Source organism: Delphinus delphis, chromosome 5 (genome assembly GCF_949987515.2).
Source record: "Delphinus delphis chromosome 5, mDelDel1.2, whole genome shotgun sequence".
Taxonomy (NCBI): Eukaryota; Metazoa; Chordata; class Mammalia; order Artiodactyla; family Delphinidae; genus Delphinus; species Delphinus delphis.
In genome coordinates this window covers 84,326,248-84,346,545 of record NC_082687.1, presented here as the reverse complement: position 1 = coordinate 84,346,545, position 20,298 = coordinate 84,326,248, and positions in this window count along the sequence as shown.

Genomic DNA, 20,298 nt, shown 5'->3' with positions numbered 1-20,298 from the left:
ATCAAATTGATTAACTTGCCTATATTGAAGAATCTTTGCATTCCTGGGATAAACCCCACTTGATCATGGTGTATGATCCTTTTAATGTGCTGCTGGATTCTGTTTGGTAGTATTTTGTTGATGATTTTTGCATCAATGTTCATCAGTGGTACTGGCCTCTAGTTTTCTTTTTTTGTAACATCATTTTCTGGTTTTGGTATTAGGGTGATGATGGCCTTGTAGAATAAGTTTGGGAGTGTTCCTCCCTCTGCTCTATTTTGGAAGAGTTTGAGAAGGATATGTGTTAGCTCTTCTCTAAATGTTTGATAGAATTCACCTTTGAACCCATCTGGTCCTGGGCTTTTGTTTGTTGGAAGTTTTTTTTTTCTTTTTTTTTTTTTTTTGCAGTACGTGTGCCTCTCACTGTTGTCACCTCTCCCTTGTGGAGCACAGACTCCAGATGCACAGGCTCAGTGGCCATGGCTCACAGGCCCAGCCGCTCCGCGGCATCTGGGATCTTCCCTGACCGGGGCACAAACATGTGTCCCCTGCATTGACAGGTGGACTCTCAACCACTGTGCCACCAGGGAAGCCCTGTTGGAAGATTTTTAATCACAGTTTTAATTTCAGTGTTTGTGATTGGTCTCTTTATATTCTCTATTTATTCCTGGTTCAGTCTCAGAAGGTTGTGCTTTTGTAAGAGTTTGTCCATTTCTTCCAGGTTGTCCATTTTATTGTCATATAGTTGCTTGTAGAAGTCTCTCATGATCCTTTGTATTTCTGCAGTGTCAGTTGTTATTTCTCCTTTTTCATTTCTAATTCTGTTGATTCAAGTCTTCTCCCCTTTTTTCTTGATGAGTCTGGCTAGTGGTTTATCAATTTTGTTTATCTCCTCAAAGAAGCAGTTTTTACTTTTAGTTATCTTTGCTATCATTTCCTTCATTTCTTTTTTCATTTATTTCTGATCTGATCTTTATGATTTCTTTCCTTCTGCTAACTTTGAGGGTTTTTTGTTCTTCTTTCTCTGATTGCTTTAGGTGTAAGGTTAGGTTGTTTATTTGAGATTTTTCCTTTTCCTTGAGGAAGGATTGTATTGCACTAACTTCCCTCTTAGCACTGCTTTTGCTGCATCCCATAGGTTTTGGTTTGTCATGTTTTTACTGCCATTTGTTTCTAGGTTTTTTTTTTTTTTTTTGATTTTCTCTTTGATTTCTTCAGTGATCTCTGGTCATTTAGTAGTGTATGGTTTAGCTTCCATTTGTATTTTTTACAGATTTTTTTCCTGTAATTAATAACTAGTCTCATAGCGTTGTCATCAGAAAAGATATTTGATATTATTTCATTTTTTAAAAATATTCCATGGCTTGATTTGTGACCCAGTACATGGTTTATCCTGGAGAATGTTCCATGAGCACTTGAGAAGAAAGTGTATTCTTTTGTGTTTGGATGGAATGTCCTATAAATATCAATTAAGTATACCTTTTTTAGTGTATCATTTAAAGCTTGTGTTTCCTTATTTTTTTTCATTTCAGATGAAATGTCCATTTGTGAAAGTAGAGTGTTGAAATCCCCCATGTTACTATGTTTCTGTCAATTTCCTCTTTTATGGCTGTTAGCATTGCCTTATGTATTGAGGTCCTCCTATATTGGGTGCATAAATATTTACAATTCTTACACATTTTTGTTGGATTGATCCCTTGATCATTAGGTAGTGTCCTTCTTTGTCTCTTGTAATAGTCTTTATCTTAAAGTCTACTTTGTCTGTTATGAGAATTGCTACTCCAGCTCTGTTTTGATTTCCACTTGCATCGAACATCTTTTTCCATCCCCTCACTTTCAGTCTGTATGTTTCCCTTGGTGTGAAATGGGTTTTTTGTAGACAGCATATATACAGGTCTTGTTTTTGTAACCATTAATCCAGTCTATGTCTTTTGGTTGGAACATTTAATCCATTTACATTTAAGGTAATTATTTATATGTATGTTCCTATTATCATTTTCTTAATTGTTTTTGGTTTGTTATTGTAGGTCTTTCCCTTCTCTTGTGTCTCCTGCTGAGAGAAGTTCCTTTAGCATTTGTTGTAAAGCTGGATGGTGATGCTGAATTCTCTTAACTTTTGCTTGTTTGTAAAGTTTTTAATTTCTCTGTCAAATCTGAATGAGATCCTTGCTTGATAGATTAATCCTGGTTGTAGGTTTTTCTCTTTCATCACTTTAATTATGTCCTGCCCCTCCCTTCTGGCCTGCAGAGTTTTGGCTGGAAGACCAGCTGTTAACCTTATGGGGATTCCCTTGTATGTTATTTGTTGTCTTTCCCTTGCTGTTTTTAATATTGTTTCTGTGTAATTAATTTATGTTAGTTTTATCAATTTGTGTCTTGGTGTGTTTCTCTTTGGATTTATCCTGTATGGGACTCTCGGTGCTTCCTGGACTTGATTGACTATTTCCTTTCTCATATTAGGGAATTTTTCAACTTTAATCTCCTCAAATATTTCTCAGTCCCTTTCATTTTCTCTTCTTATTCTGGGACCCCTATAATTCAAATGTTGGTGCCTTTAATGTTGTCCCAGAAGTCTCTGAGACTGTCCCAATTCTTTTCATTCTTTTTTCTTTATTTTGTTCTATGGTAATTATTTACACTATTTTATCTTCCTGGTCACTTATCTGTTCTTCTTACTCAGTTATTCTGCTACTTATTCCTTCTATAGAATTTTTAATTTCATTTATTGTGTTGTTTATCATTTTTTTGTTTGCTCTTTAGTTATTCTATGTCCTTGTTAAACATTTCTTGTATTTTCTCCATTCTGTTTCCAAGATTTTGGACCATCTTTACTCTGAATTCTTTTTCAGATAGACTGCCTATTTCCTCTTCATTTGTTGGGTCTGGTGGGGTTTTACCTTGAACCTTCATCTGCTGTATATTTCTCTGTCTTCTCATTTTGCTTAACTTACTGTGTCTGGGGTCTCCTTTTCTCTGGCTGAAGGTTTGTTCTTTCTATTGTTTTTGGTGTCTGCTCCCAGGGGATAAGGTTGGTTCAGTTGGATGTGTAGGCTTCCTCATTGTGGTGACTGGTGCCTCTGTTCTGGTGGATGATGCTGGATCTTGTCTTTCTGTTGGGAAAGACCGTGTCTAATGGTGTGTTTTGGGGTGTCTGTTTACTTATTATGATTTTAGGCAGCCTCTCTGCTAATGGGTGGGACTGTATTCCTGTCTTGCTAGTTGTTTGTCATGGAGGGTCCACAACTGGAACTTGCTGGTCATTGGGTGAAGCTGAGTTTTAGCTGTGAGATGGAGATCTCTGGGAGATCTCTTGCTGATTGAGATTACATGGGACCAGGATGTCTCTGGTGGTACAATGTCCTGAACTCAGCTTTCCCTCCTCAGAGGCTGAGGCCTGACACCCGGTGAGAGCTCTAAGACACTATCAGCCACACAGCTCAGAAGAAAAGGGAGACAAAAAAGAAAGATAGAAAAAGAAAAAAAATAAAGTAAAAAAAAATTTAAATATTAGTAAAATAAAAAAAATTAAAAAGTAATTTGAAAAAATAGGAGAGCAACCAAACCAATACAAATCCACCAATGATAACAAATGCTAAAACCTAAACTAAGATAACCATGTAAATGAGAACCTAGTCAGTCGCCTACAGCAAACCCCAAGTCTGCAGTTGCCCCCAAAGTCCATCTCCTCAATTTTGGGATGATTCATTGTCTATTCAGGTATTCCACAGATGCAGGGTACATCAAGTTGATTGTGGGGATTTAATCTGCTGCTTCTGAGGCTGCACGGAGAAATTTCCCTCTCTCTACTCTGTTTCACAGCTCCTGGGTTTCAGCTTGGATTTGGTCTCACCTCTCCATGTAGGTTGCCCTCTGGCATCTCCTCTTTGCCCAAACAGGAGGGGGTTAAAGGAGTGTCTGATTAGGGGGTTCTGGCTCACTTAGGCTGGTAGTAGGGAGGGGTACAGAGTCTGTGATGGCAGAGGCCGGCATGATGTTGCAGCAGGCTGAGGTGTGTCATGTTTCCTTCTGGGGAAGTGGTCCCTGAATCACAGGACCCAGGCATTGGCAGGCTGCACAGGCTCCCGGGAGCAGAAGTGTGGATAGTGACCCGTGCTTGCACACAGGATTCTTGGTGGCTGCAGCACTAGTGTTAGCATTTCACGTCTGTCTCTGGTGTCCATGCAGATAGCTGTGGCTCGTGCCTGTATCTGAAGCTTGTTTAGGTGGTGCTCTGAATTCCTTCTCCACGTGCACCCTGAAACAATGATCTCTTGACACTTAGGCAGTTCCAGACTTTCTCCCGGCTTCCCTCCCAGTTAGCTGTGATGTACTAGCTCCCTTCAGGCTGTGTTCATGCAGCCAATCCCAGTATTCTCCCTGGGATCTGGCCTCCAACACCTGCACTTCAGCTTCCAGCCCCCACCCATGCCAGTGGTTGAGCAGAAAACCTATCAGGCTGGTAAGTGCTGGTTGCCCCCAATCTTCTGTGCAGCAATCTCTCTACTTTGGCCTCTGTATTCCTGTTGCTGCACTCTCCTCTGTGGCTCCAAAGCTTCTCCCCACCCCGCTCCCTGTCTCCACCAGTGAAGGGGCTTCCTAGTGTGTGGAAACTTTTCCTCCTTCACAGCTCCCTTCCAGAGGTGCAGTTCCCATCCCTATTCTTTTGTATCTGTTTTTTCTCTTTCTTTTGCCCTACCCAGGTACATGGGGAGTTTCTTGCCTTTCGGGAAGTCTGAAGTCTTCTGCCAGCATTCAATAGGTGTTCTTTAGGAGCCGTTTCACATGTAGATGTATTTTTGATGTATTTATGGGGAGGAGGGTGATGTCCACGTTTTACTCCTCTTCCATCTTGAAGGTCCTCCTGAAAATAATTTTTGAAGTTGGATTTTGCATATTGCTACTTTGCTGGATTAAAAATTGTAATTTTTTCGGGGTCCGTGGTGGTGCAGTGATTGAGAGTCCGCCTGCAGATGCAGGGGACACAGGTTCGTGTCCCGGTCTGGGAGGATCCCACATGCCATGGAGCGGCTGGGCCCATGGGTCATGGCTGCTGAGCCTGTGCATCTGGAACCTGTGTTCCATGGCAGGAGAGGCCATAAAAGTGAGAGGCCTGTGTACCGCAAAAAAAAAAAAAAAAAAAAAATTGTAATTTTTTTTTGGTGAATTCAGTAGGATTTTCTACATATAAGAGAATATCAAATGCACAGAGAGATAATTTTCTTCTTCCTTTCCAGCTTGGATGCCTTTTATTTGTTTTTGTTGCCTAATTACTGTGGCTAGAACATCCAGTACCATGTTGAATAAAGGTAGTGAAAGCAGGCATCCTTACCTTTCTCTTGATCTTAGAGGAAAGGCTTTTGGTCTTTCACCACTTAAATGTTCATCATTGTTATCTTTGTTATTATTATTATTATTTTTAAATTTATGGCTCTTATTATGTTACATAGTTTTCTTTTACTTGTAGTTTTAAAAATATTTTTATTATAAAAATATGTGGAGAGACTTCCCTGGTGGCACAGTTGTTAAGAGTCCACCTGATAATTCAGGGGACACAAGTTCGATCCCTGGTCCAGGAAGATCCCACATGCTGTAGAGCAACTAAGCCCATGTGCCACAACTACTGAGCCTGTGCTCTACAGCCCATAAGCCACAGCTACTGAGTCCATGTCCCACAACTACTGAAGCCCATGCTCCTAAAGCCCATGCTCCGCAACAAGAGACGCCACTGCAATTGGAAGGTCACTCACCTCAACGAAGAGTAGTCCCCACTAGCCACAACTAGAGAAATCCCACGTGAAGCAAAGAAGACCCAACACAGCCAAAAAAAAATAAATAAATTTATTTTTTAAAAGTGTGGAATGCTATTAATTTTTTTTACCTCAGTTAAGATGATCATATATATTTCACTTCTTTCTGTTAATGTAATGTAATATATTAACTAATTTTATATGTAACCATCCTTGCATGCCAGGAATAAATTCCATTAGATCATGGTGTATAAAATTTTTAAATTGCTGCTGAATTGGGCTTACCAAAATTTTGTTGAAAATTTTTGCATCAATCTTCATAAGATATACTGTTCTGTACTTTTCTTTTCTTGTTGATTCTTTGTCTTGCTTTGATACCAGTCTCTAATTTTCTTTTCTTGTAGATTCTTAGTCTTGTTTTGATATCAGAATAGTGATAGCCTCATAGATTGAGTTAGAAAGTATTCTTTCCTCTTCAGTTGTTTGCAAAAGTTTGAGAAGAATTTGTATTAGTTCTTCTTTAAAAGTTTGATAGAATTAACCAGTGAAATCATTGGGTCCAAGGCTTGTCTTTGTTGGGGGATTTTTTATTACTGATTCAATATCTTTACTAGTTTTAGGTCTATTCAGATTTTCCATTATTTCATAATTTAGTCTTGGTAGGTTTTATGTTTCTGGGAACTTTTTCATTTCATCTATTTTATCCAATTTGTTGGCATACAGTTCTTCCTACCACTATCCTAAAATCTTTTATATTTCTATAGAATCAGTAATAATGTGTCCATTTTTATTTCTGATTTTAGCAATTTGAGTCTTTCCTCTTTTTTTTTTTTTGGATAAACATCTTTATTGGAGTATAATTGCTATACAATGGTGTGTTAGTTTCTGCTTTATAACAAAGTGAATCACTTATACATATGTTCCCATATCTCTTCCCTCTTGCATTTCCCTCCCTCCCACCCTCCTTATCCCACCCCTCTAGGTGGTCACAAACCACCGAGCTGATCTCCCTATGCTATGTGGCTTCTTCCCACTAGCTATCTATTTCACGTTTGGTAGAGAATGGACTTGAGGATATGGGGAGGGGGAAGGGTAAGATATGATAAAGTGAGAGAGTGGCATGAACATATATACACTACCTCTTTTTTTTTTGTCAATGTAAAGTTTGTTAATTTTTGTTGATCTTTTGACTTCATTGATTTTTCTGTATTATTTTTCTAGTTCCTGTTTTATTTTTCTCTGCTCTAATTTTTATTATTTCTTTCTGTCTGCTAGCTTTGTGTTTAGTTTTTCTTCTTTATTTAGTTCCTTGAGATGTAAAGTCAGTTAATTAATTTGAGATCTTCCTTGTTGTTCTCAATGTAAGATTTTATAGGTATGAATTTTACCTTTAGCAATGCTCTCACTGCATCCCATATGTTTTGCTATGTTGTGTATTAATTTTCATTTGTCTCTAAGAATTTTCTAATTTTCCTTGTGATTTCTTCTTTGGTCTATTGTTTAAGAATATGCTGTTCATAATTTTATGAATTTTCCAGTTTTACATATGTTATTGATTTCTAATATCATTCCATTGTCATCAGAGAAGATATTTTGTATTATATTAATCTTCTTAAATTTATTAAGAGTTAATTTGTGTCCTAAAGCCATGTCTATCCTGGAAAATGTCCAGTGTGCACTTCAGAAGAATGTGTATTCTGTTGCTGAGTAAATTGTGCTGAATATGTCTAATAGATCTAGTTGATTATTATGTTATTTAAGTCCTCTATTTCCTTATTTAACTTCTATCTGGTTTAACTATCCATTATTGTGAGTGAGATAGTGAATTCTCCAACTATTATTGTAGAACTGTTTATTTCTCTCTTCAATTCTCTCAGATTTTGTTTCATATATTTTGATGGTCTCTCAGTAAGTGTTTAAATATTTATAATTTTTATTTTTTCTTGGTTTATTGAAACTTTTATTAATATGTCATGTTCTTTGTTGTCACTTATAAACTTTTTTGATTTAAAGTCTATCTTGTCAGATATTATTTTAGCCACTTCAATCTCTTTTGGTTATTATTTGCAGAGAATATCTTTTTCCATTCTTTCATTTCCAAACTATTTGTGTCTTAGGATCAAAAGTGGGTCTCTTGAAGACTGTATGTAGTTGGATCATGTGTTTTCATCCATTTTGCCAATCTCTGTCTTTTGATTGGAGAATTTGGTCTATTTAAAGTGCAGAGACTTTCCTCATTTTTCTATATTTTTTCTATATGCCTTATAATATTTTTGTACTCATTTCCTATTTTACTCTCTTCTTTTGTGTTTAGTTTTTCTGTAGTGAAATATTGAAATTCCCTTCTTATTTCCATTTTTGTATGTTTTATAACTACTTTCTTTGTGGTTGCCTTGGAGGTTATATTTAACATCCTAAAGTTAAAACACTCTAATTTGAATTTATACCAGCTTAACTTCAATAACATAGAAAAACTCTGCTCTTTTACAGCTCTGTACCCAACTCTGCTTGTTGTTGATATCACAACATTTCATCTTTATATATTGTGTGTCCCAAAACATAAACTAATAATTCTTTTAAATGCAGTTGTCTCTCAAATTATGTAGAAACCAAGATTTGGAGAACAAGTAATGAGATACAGTGATACTAGCTTTTAGACTAATAATAGTTGATCTTTAAATATGCTAGTCTTATATCATGTAGAGAACAAAAATTGCAGTTATGAACTATTGTTACAAAAATACTAGCTTTTATAATCTTTCATGTATTTAACAAGATTTTAATTTTTCCACAAGCATCAAGTTACCATCTAGTGTCCTTTTATTTCACCCTGTAGAATTCCTTTGAGCATTTCTTGCAAACAGATCTAGTGTTAACAAAATCCCTAAGTTTTTGTTTATCTGAATTGTCTTAATTTCTCCCTCACTTCTCAAGGACAGTTTTGTTGCATATAAGATTCTTGATGGACAGTTTTTTCTTTGAGCACTTGAATATTTTAGCACACTTCCTCTGGCCTCCAAAGTTTCTGATGAGAAATCTTCTGATAATCTTATTGAAGAATACTTGTATGTGATAATTCACTTCTATCCTGCTGCTTTTAAGATTCTTTGTCTTTTGAAAGTTTGATTATGATGTCTTAGAATGAGACTTTTTGAATTAATCTTCAAGTTCACCTTAAATATTTATATTTATGTCTTTCAACAAATTTGGAAAGTTTTCAGCCGTTATTTTTTCAAATTTTCTCTCTGCTCTTTATACTCTCTCTCTCTCTGACATCTCATTCTGGGACTGCCACAATGCATATTTTCTTTCTTTTAATTGTTCCCAGACGTCACATAGGCTCTGTTCACTTTTTTCTTAAACTTTTTCTTTCTGTTTTTGATATTTGATCATTTCTAGTTATCTTTAAGGTATTTGATTCTTTCTTCTGCCTGCTCAAGTCTTCCTATGAATTCCTCTAGTAAATTTTTATTTTGGCTATAATTTTCACCTCCAGAATTTTTTCTTTTGGTTTTTTGCTAGGTTTTTCTTCTCTCTATTAAAATTTCCTTTTTGTTCATACTTTTAAAAAAATTTTGTTCATATCTTTCTTTTTTTTAAAGCATCTTTAAGATTGTTTTTTAAAGTTTTATTTATTATATCTGCTATTAGACCCTTTTCAGGGTTGTTTCTATTGGTTTATGGTTCCCTTTGAAGGACATTATTTTTCTATTTTTTTTTGTATGCTTTGGAAATTTTCACAGAAAAACTAGACATTTGAATCTAATACTGTAACTCTGGAAATCAGGTTATCCCACTTTCCCAGAGTTTGCTGTATTTATTTACTTGTTTGTTTGTTTGTTGTAGGCTGTCTTGGTGCTGAGGATCATCTTGAGTATAAATTTATTAATTTAAAAATATATATTTCTTTCTTTCTTTAGCTCAGGTCTTAGTTGTGGCATGTGGGGTCTTCAGCATATGGGAATCTTTTACTTGAGCCATGCAGGATCTCTAGTTGTGGCATGTGGGATATTTAGTTGGTGCATGCAAACTCTTAGTTGCAGCATGTGGAATCTATTTCCCTGACCAGGGATCAAACCCAGGCCCCCTGCATTGGCAGCATGGAGTTAGCTACTGGACCATCAGGGAAGTCCCCTGAGTATAAATTTAAGGTCTTCTCGGGTCTTTCTGAGCTTTTCCCTGGGTATGTGTGGTTAGTTTATAATTGTCTCCCATATTTGCAGTTGTTTTGAATAATCTGGTCTTTAATATCTGACTCCTAAAGAGAAAAAGAGAAAACTGAAATGGAGAGGGTAAGATGCTGGCCCTTTCAATCCTCTGCAATTCACTTTAGTCAGAGGTGGAGGAGCTTGAAACAACGGAGGAAGGTGTAACAATGACTACCCATCTTTGTTTGCACCTCTGTTATCAGAAGGAGCAATCAGTGATCATAACACAGTTTCCCATTATTTGGAAAACAAGGTTCTTTTCATCCACCCTGGCTCTCATAATCTGTGTGCAAGCAGCTCCAGGGACATATGGATAGATGGCTGCTATGTGGATGAAGATGGAGGATGGATAGCTGCTACTCTGCTAAAAGCTAAAATTCATGGAAATTAATCATAATTTATGACCCAAGTATTCCCCTGGAAACTGTAAGCCTTCAGTAGACTCCAGAGTTCTAAAATGATTACATCAGATTGATCTTGCCAGTGTCATTTCTGCCAACATGGGGATATAGATTCCGCTTACCTCCTACTATGCCATCTCTTGAGAACCCTCTAATGTAGTTTCTTATAAAAAATATTTTTCTTTTGCTTTTTTGATGTTGAACTAGCTCCAAAAATCCAATTAGATATGGTCCTTATATCTATGAATTTCTATGTAACTAACTTATTTTGCCTAACATGAATGGCATTTGACACTATCTGCCATGAATTAATTTCATTTTTGTCTCAGTTCTTCTTATAAGCTCCATATGAGCAGAGAAAATATAATTTTCTCCTTAGTAGATGTGGTAGGCTAAGTAATGCCTCCTTCCAAATTAATTTACATCCTAAACCCAGAACTTGTGAATGCTACCTGATATGAAAACAAAGACTTTGCAGATGTGATTAAGTTAAGGATCATAACATAGGAACACCATCCTGGATTATCTGAGTGGACCTTAAATACAATCACATATATCCTTTATAAAAAGGAAGCAGAGAAATATTTGACCACATAGAAGAGAAGAGTAATGTGACCAGGGAGATTGTAGTGATGTAGTTGTAATTCAAGAAATGCTGAAAGTCATAAGAAGATGAAAGTGACAAGGAAGAGAATCTACCCCAGAGCCTCTAAAGAGTGTTCAACCCTGCCAAAACATTGATGGTGGCCCAGTGATACTGATTTCAGATTTGGGCCTTGATAAGTGTAAGAGAATATATTTCTGTTTTTGTCACCAAGTTTGTGGTCATTTTTTTTTCATAGCAAAAATAGGAAACCAAATAGTAAACAAAAATTGTGTTGTTTTGTTTTAGTGGGTAAATACCTGGTGTTCTTTCGAATTCCATCTAACAGACATTTCTCTGCTCTCCTTTTCTTAGTTAGACCACACATCTTCCCTGGACAATATGATCTAATTTTTTAATTTCAAAATACATCCATACCAGATGGCTCATAAATGAATCCTTAGCTCTGATCTCTCTTCTGGGCTCTGGATCTTTACATTCAACAAGTTCAGAAAATCTACATTTTGAAATCACCTAAATATCATAAATTTTACATGCTGAAAAGAGGATGAGTTATGCTCAGCAAACTTCTCCTGAGTTCCATATCTTAGTGATTAACACCAATATTCAACCATAACCCAAACAGGAAACTCAGAGTCAGCCTTAATTCTTCATTTTTCTTCACTTCCTATGTCTATTCAGGCTCTAAAGTCTTTGGATGCTTGAACCTAAAATTTTCTCCAATATATTTATGTCTATAATCTCCTGCCTCTAGCCTTGTTCAGAACACTATTATGTCTAACAAGGGTAATTTAAAAAGCCTACTAACTTTACCTCCATCATTGTGTACTATAATCCTGCTCTCTTATAGGCAGAGGACAAATTTGCTTATGCCATTCCCTTGATTAAAACAATTAGATGATGTCCCATTGTCTTTAAAATGAAGTCCAAATTCTTTTAAGAACTCTACAGTTTCCTAGTGTATCTGAGTGTGTATATATCATATCTCCAGATATATTTTCACATCTTCCCTTCAAAATCCTGCTCTCCAGCCATACTAAATTTCCATTAGAAACAGCAATGTTCTTTTCTACCTTTAGAATATTGCTTGTGCTATTCTATCTGTTGGGAATGCTCATCATCTTCCCCATTCACCTGGCAACTCAATCTTCAGATTTAATTATACATCGTGACCCAGCACATGACCCACCATATGACCCAGCAATCCCACTACTGGGCATATAACCAGAGAAAACCATAATTCAAAAAGACACATACACCCCAATGTTCACTGAAGCACTACATACAATAACCAGGTCCTGGAAGCAACCTAAATGCCCATCAACAGAAGAATGGATAAAGAAGATGTGGTACATATATACAATGGAATATTACTCAGCCATAAAAAGGAACGAAATGGGGTCATTTGTAGAGACGTGGATGGATCTAGAGACTATCATACAAAGTGAAGTAAGTCAGAAATAGAAAAACAAATATCATATATTAACGCATATATGCGGAACCTAGAAAAATGGTACAGATGAACCAGTTTTCAGGGCAGAAACTGAGACACAGATGTAGAGAACAAATGTATGGACACCAAGGGGGAAAGGGGGTGGGAGGTGGGTGTGATGAATTGGGAAATTGGGATTGACATGTATACACTGATGTGTATAAAATGGATGACTAATAAGAACCTGCAGTATAAAAAAATAAATAAAATAAAATTAAAAATTAAAAAAATTAAAACAAATACAATATTAAGCCTACTTTATATCTTATATGTAAGTATACAACATAATTTTAAAGTATCAGTTTGTTGAAGTTTGCCTTGGGTTATATGCCTTGTGTATTATATTTGTTTTAAAATTGCAAAATCATTAATTTTTAGCTTAAAAACTTTTAATAATTGAAGAATTTGTAAAATACATAAAACAATGGTTCTTATTCCTGACAGCTTATTAAAATAATTTTAGAAGCTTGTAAAAAAAAAAAGTCTGTCTTCAAAAAGAAAAAATTATACATCGTGTTTCCTCTGTGAAACCTTCTCTGATGCACTGTAGACCAGATGGGTGGCTTCCACCATGTATTTACAGCACACTCTGTATTTCCTATGGTAACACTCACCATAATTTATTCTATTCAAATGATATCCTTGTCTGTCTCTTCTAATAGACTGCAAGGATTGTAAGAGCAAGGATTACGTCTGTAGTCCCATTCTGTGTCTCACCCATAATGATCAATTAGTATACATTTGTTTGTTTAATAAATATCTATGGACAAAGAGCAAACTGAAAGGTTGTAGGGACAGCTGCAGAATTTATATACTCCCAAGAGAATCCCAGAACTTCAGTATTCTATTTACTCATAGAAATTTGCTTCAGATGTTAAAAACAGCATGGGTTGATATTTGACTCAATATTTTTTTTAATTTTAAAAACATATTTTAATAAAATAACAGAAAACTTCAGCATAAGTAGCAATATGATAGATTTTTCTTTTACGATTGTATTTTATACAATGCATAATTTTTAACTCACTGCGATAAATTAAATTTAAACGTGTGGATCAGCTATACAAACTTTTAAGCTAACATGAAATGAAACTTTTTGCCAGCCGAAGTTTCAGTTTCACAGGCTTACCTTCTTGGTCCATGTTTATTTATTCAATTACTTGGATTTTGACCATATTTTCATTTTATTACCTCATAAAATTTTCATTGAAAAATGAACTTGATAATGCCAGCAATCCTAGTTCTAAGTATTATCATAGACTCACGCACTTTTTTCAGAACTGAAAACTCTTTCAGGAGAAGTGAGGCATGCAGCCAAGTGTGAATGTTGTTTGATAGAAGCCAGTAGTGTAGTTCTCATTCTCCACGTCAAACAGTAGTTTACACATATGACCCAAATAAATTCACAGAGGTGATAAAAAATATTTCTGAAGGACTTATGGGAAAATGAACATGAGGTACAGGTATTCCTTTTTTCTGACTTGGGGGATTTTTATTATTATTATTATATTCTGAAATGATATGTTGATTGGAAACAGCTGCAGCCGTCATGTGGCCCTGAGGAAAGTGCCAAGAAAATCGTACATGGGCTCATAAGGAATGTACTGATTTTTCTGGGCTGCTGAAAAACAAACTTAGGTGTACCCTACTTCAAGATTTCTTAAATAAGTAGATACAATTTTTCCTCTTTCTTTGTATTTCTGATGACAGATTGAAATTACAATGGAGTAATCACAGTCCAGACATACAAAAATGGAGTCAGACGAACATCAGAATCTGGTCTCAGACACTTCTTTGCACCACTGAGAACTTGAATTTTCTCTGAACTGTATCAAACCCAAGGACACCACCAGCTGTATTTAGAACAACATCCACCAGCTGCAATTTAATATTCTTAAGATTCCCCCTTGTATCTATGCAACAATTTCTGACCCCAACCAATCCTTGCTTTATAAGCACCCTGACTTCTTGCCAGCTCCAACTATAATTCTTGACAGGCAAGAATTATGTAACTTATGTAACCAACAGTGGCCTTGAGGTTTTTGCTTTTATAAGCTTCCTCCATTTGTAGTTTGGTGGAACACAACTCAAATGTTTCTTGAATCTGTGGTTCCAGGACCGTAGTCCTAACAAAGCCCAAAATAACACCTTCAAGGTCTCTGCTTCTAAAATTTTGTTTAACACTTCTTTTTATCAGTGTTTCTCTTGTTTTAGTGTTCATAAATGCACCTTAATTGAGACAAAGACAAAAATTAATAGGCATGGTAAAAACTGTAAAACTGTAATCCCTAAAATTAAGATCTTAACTAAAATTAGTCTATCAACTCTGTGTTCAAATGTGAAGAAAAAGAATTAGATTTAAGACCGTATGTAAAATATTAAAATAACTTTAGTATTTGCATTTAATATTGAAAATATATTACATTTATTATATCTTCTTCTTGGATTGATCCCTCAATCATTATACAGTGTCATTCCTTGTCTCGTCTTTATTTTAAAGTCTGTTTTGTCTGTTATAAGCATTGCTACTCCAGCTTTCTTTTGATTTCCATTTGCATGGAATATCTTTTTCATCCCCTCACTTTCAGTCTGTATGTGCCCCTAGGTCTGAAGTGAGTCTCTTGTAGACACCATATATATGGGTCTTGTTTTTGTATACATTCAGCCAGTCTGTGTTTTTGGTTGGGGCATTTAACCCATTTACATTTAAGGTAATTATTTGTATGTATGTTCCTATTACCATTTTCTTAATTGTTTTGGGTTTGTGGGACCTAATGAAATTTAAAAGCTTTTGCACAGCAAAGGAAACCATAAACAAGGAAGCAACCTAAGTGTCAATCGACAGATGAATGGATAAAGAAGAGGTGGCACATATACACAATGGAATATTAGCCATAAAAATGAATGAAATTGAGTTATTTGTAATGAGGTGGATGGACGTAGAGTCTGTCATACAGAGTGAAGTAAGTCAGAAAGAGGAAAACAAATACTGTATGCTAACACATATATGTGGAATCTAAAAAAAAAAAAAATTGTACTGATGAACCTAGTGGCAAGGCAGGAATCAAGACACAGACATAGAGAATGGACTTGTGGACACAGTGGGGGAAGGGTAAGCTGGGGTGAAGTGAGAGAGTAGCATTGACATATATACACTACCAAATGTAAAATGGATGGCTAGTGAGGAGTCGCATAACAGGGAGATCAGCTCAATGCTTTATGATGACCTAGAGGGGTGGGATAGGGAAGGTGGGAGGGAGGCTCAAGTGGGAGGGGATATGGGGATATATACATACATATAGCTGATTCACTTTGTTTGTTGTACAGCAGAAACTAACACAACATTGTAAAGCAATTATACTCCAATAAAGATATTAAAAATATATATATTACAAATTTTATATTATTTTTAACTTCATTGTGAATAGAAACTATTTTCTAGTAAGTAAACCTTTTTTTGACCTCTACTCTGTCCACTTTCACATATACATTTAGAAATGCATAATTATGTAAAAGTATAAGCCCATAATAAATTATCTTTATTTTAATTATCTAAGTTTTTATTTTGTGAAGCTGATTATACAAATATGTATTTTTTGAGTGTGAATGCAATTGTTATCCTTTCTACTTTCCATCTTCTATCATCATTTCTCCAATGTTTATAAAATTTTGTAAGTAGTAAGTTTGTTCTTCAGATAATCTGATATCAGATTGTTAAACAGAATAAAAATCTTCTGCAGTCATTGTATTGTACACATTGTAGATAATTTTGATTATCTAGACAAAGTGATACATTTTTCTCTATGTATTCAAGTATATAGGTTCTTAAGATCAAATGAAAAGGTAAAAAGAACCACTACTTTTTCCATGAAGTCTATTTATTCAGAATGTTAAAAACTATAATCAGGAAAAGTTTCTTTAACCATTTATTAAATCAGTGACTTTCAAATTCCTATCCAATATTTTGAAAAGTACTTCTAACCAATGAGATTTATTACAGATTTTTGGTTTGGGCTTTGGTTTATGTTTTCCCCCAGTATTATAATTATTATCCTTTTGTTTTTTAACCTTTGGAGAGAAAAATTTATATGTTTCTCTTTCTAACTGGGTTCTATGTCTATTGTTTAATAAAACCCAAAGTGAAGAAGCCTCATTCATGTTATTCCGCTTGGGTGCTCCAATTCACAGTATTGAAAGTCAGCTTGTCTGAATTTTCTTTAAGGATGTTACTGCACTAATGAACACTCAGGTGTAATTCACTGGAAGAAGTTTTCTGGTGGAAATTTTTTGTTACTTATGGTTAAAATGAGCATTCTACACCAACACAAAATGATTTATTACAATTTTTTGCAACACCAGCAAAATTATTCATACTTGCCAATTTTTGCTTTATGTACAAAACTTTTTTAACAGAAGTCACTGTATTCTTGATATTAATTATGGTAGAATTTACAAACAATATAAATTTTATATTAATTGAAAAAAGTTAGGGTGCTTCTTAAGGCAGCTTTTCTTGGGCAACATGACAGTGGTATAAATCTTTTCATAAAGGTTTGTTTTACTTTACTTATAATCATATTTTAAAATGTCCCCCAATCCAATCTACTAGAGAAGTTGGTTCTATTTCAAAATATGAATAAATATACATGGACTTTCTATTAATGAAAGTTAAACTGACTTTACCTACACAGAAATGTGTTGATATGATATGACACGACACTGTAAAGCATTGTTTTACACGGACTTTTTTTTTTTTTTTTTTTTTTTTTGCGGTACACGGGCCTCTCACTGCTGTGGCCTCTCCCTCCACGGAGCACAGGCTCCGGATGCACAGGCCCAGCAGCCATGGCTCATGGGCCCAACCGCTCCATGGCATGCGGGATCCTCCCGGATCGGGGCACGAACCCACGTCCCCTGCATCGGCAGGCGGACTCCCAACCACTGCACCACCAGGGAAGCCCCTACAAGGACATATTTTTAACTGAATATTTCTAGATTTCACAGGCTTTCAGTTTCATTTCCTTAGATTTTGGATTGGTCTTTGTACATCTTGTGTTAAAAATGTTTTTCTTGACACTTGCATTAGACTCATATATATAATAGCATACCTCATTTCATTGTTTTTGTAATACATATAATAAATATATCAGTGGTAGAAAGAACTCAGTTTGCCATTTTAAAGAAAGCTGGATGTCACTTTTGTCCTTGATAGCTCATCAGGCAATATTAAAAAGAAGCCTCTAAAGAAACATTAGTAACATTCTGTTTGCTGCATTAGGCAAAATTCTATCAACTGAATGATAGTTTCCTCTGTATTTTATTACCCCAAACACATGAAACTTGTAGTTTAACGAAGAAGAATCTCTTCAAAATAAATTTATTTTCTGGCATGAACTTTTCAGGGTTGTGTACTTTACTCACAATAACTCTGGAGCTTCTTGTGGAAAAGGTTAATGTGGATCTACAGACTTAAATGAATTAGAATCACAGTTTTATATCCCCCTCTCTAGGGTGATATAAACACCCTGCTTAGCATCAATCCAGGGACCTACATTTGACTACTCTAGTCTAAGAGAACACACTAGTTACTGGAGTGGCTGGCTCACCACCATCAATAAGTGGTGATGTGGTTGCTCATCTTGGAGACCAGAGTCTTAACTGGGCATCAGTAATGTCTAGTGTTAGGTACAGTTTTGACTTTGATTAGCTTTGAGAGAAGAGCACTTTGCTTCATTTCTCTGGGCTTCAGCTCTGGCCGGTGTAATTAGGGAATTGAACTAGATGATTTCCTGTCAAAATCCTTTGACATGAAACGTGATCAGTTTTCAATATGTTTTACTCTCCTAGAAAATATCATTTTATTAAAGCTATTGGATCTATTTATATGCTGTGAGGAACAATGTATTTTGTCCCCACTAGGTTTTGAATCACAGGAAAGCTAACATCATTGACACAATGCTTTGAGTAGGGGACTATAATCTTTATGACGTTAAATATATTTATCTGTTTCATTCACTGATTTATTTCCAGTCTAGAAAATGTTAAACATGTAGCTAGAAGTTCAGTAAATATGTTGAATAAATGAATTAATGAATGAGCCATCACACAAAGCTTCCTGCTCATTAACGATAAAGCCAGCCTGCTCTTTCTCAAAGAGTCATTCTTTATTTGTCCATGGATTGGAAAGAAATACAGATCTTCCTGGACTTATGATCAGGTTATGTCCAAATAAACCCATTGTAAATTGAAACTATGATAGGTTGAAAGTGCATTTAATACACCTAACTTGCCAAACATCATAGCTTCACTTAGCCTACCTTAAACATTCTAAGAACTTTTACATTAGACTACTCTTGGGCAAAATTATCTAACACAAAGCCTATTTTATAATGCCACGTTGAATATTTCAGTTTATTTAGTTTTGTACTGAATGTGAAAATGGAATTGTTTTGTGGATACATATGGTTGTAAGTGTATCAGCTGTTTACCTACCCTCATGATCATGTGGCAGACTGGGAGCTGCAGCTTGCTGCCCCTGCCTGGCATCACTAGAGAGTATTAAAATGCATATTGCTAGCCTGAGAAAAGATCAAAATTTAAAATTCACAGTATGTTTTCTATTGAATGAGTTTTGCTTTAACACCATTATAAAGCTGAAAAATCATAAATTGAACCATCCTAAGTTGAAGACCATCTGTACTGATTTCCTTCCAACCCACATAGACAAATCCCCAATGCGATCTCAGCAAATTTTGGTCACAGGATGGGAAGGTCTTTGCATTATACAATCCATTAGATGGTGGTGATGATGATGGTGGTGGTGATGACACTTAATCATAAAGATGCGTCTGAAGCACTTAATATCCTTACAACAATCCTATGAAATATATGTTCTTTTCTTACTACCACTTTTAACAGAAGATGAAACTGAAGCACAAACAGCTTAACTTGCTCAAGGTCATAAAACTTTGCAGATCAAATACTTGCCAGTCTTCTCTACTTATAAGACTCCTTCCATTACACACACACACATACACACACACACACAAACACACACCTCCAAATATCATTCCAGGTAACTCTGTGTTTAAGGAAACTTTGCCATGTAGCCATATGCATTACCCATAGCACCACCTTAAATTTCAAATATAAGAAAAGGAGTCAGAACTCAGAATCTTTGCTCTAATTCAAGGAAGAATTAGTCATTTTGTAGCTGTCAATGTACCAAACAGAGTCAATCAACATGTTCTGTGATTCATTGAAAACAGAAGCAAAATTTCACAACTTAACATAGTTTTCTTTTGCCTTTTGCAATAAATATATTTTTATCCATAATATTTTTTTGAAATTTGTAAGGTACATTAATCACTTAAAAGATTGTCTTAGAATAAAAAAAAATTAGTCATATCAGACTCAGTGATTAATGTTAGTTCTTTGTATTCATTTCCTAGGGCTTCTTTTACAAAGTATCTCAAACTAGGAGGCTTAAATGATGGAAGTTATTTTTTCACAGTTCTGGAAGCTAGAAGTTGTTGAAACTTAAAGTTTTGGCACTGTTGGTTCTTTCTGAGGGCTCTGAAGGGGCATCTGTTTTATGCCTCTCCCGTAGCTTCTGGTGGCAACCAGCAATCACTGGTATTCCTTGTTTTGTAGATGCATTACTTTAATCTCTACCTCTGTTCTTACTTGATACTTTTGCTGTGTGTTCTGGTGTCCAAATTTCCCTTTTCTTATAAAGGCAACAGTCATTTTGTGTAAGGGCTCAGTGCTAATGACCTCACCTTATCTTAATTAAATATGCAAAGATCTTACTTCTAAATAAGGTCACATTCAGAGAAACTGGCGTTTAGGAATTTAACGTATCTTT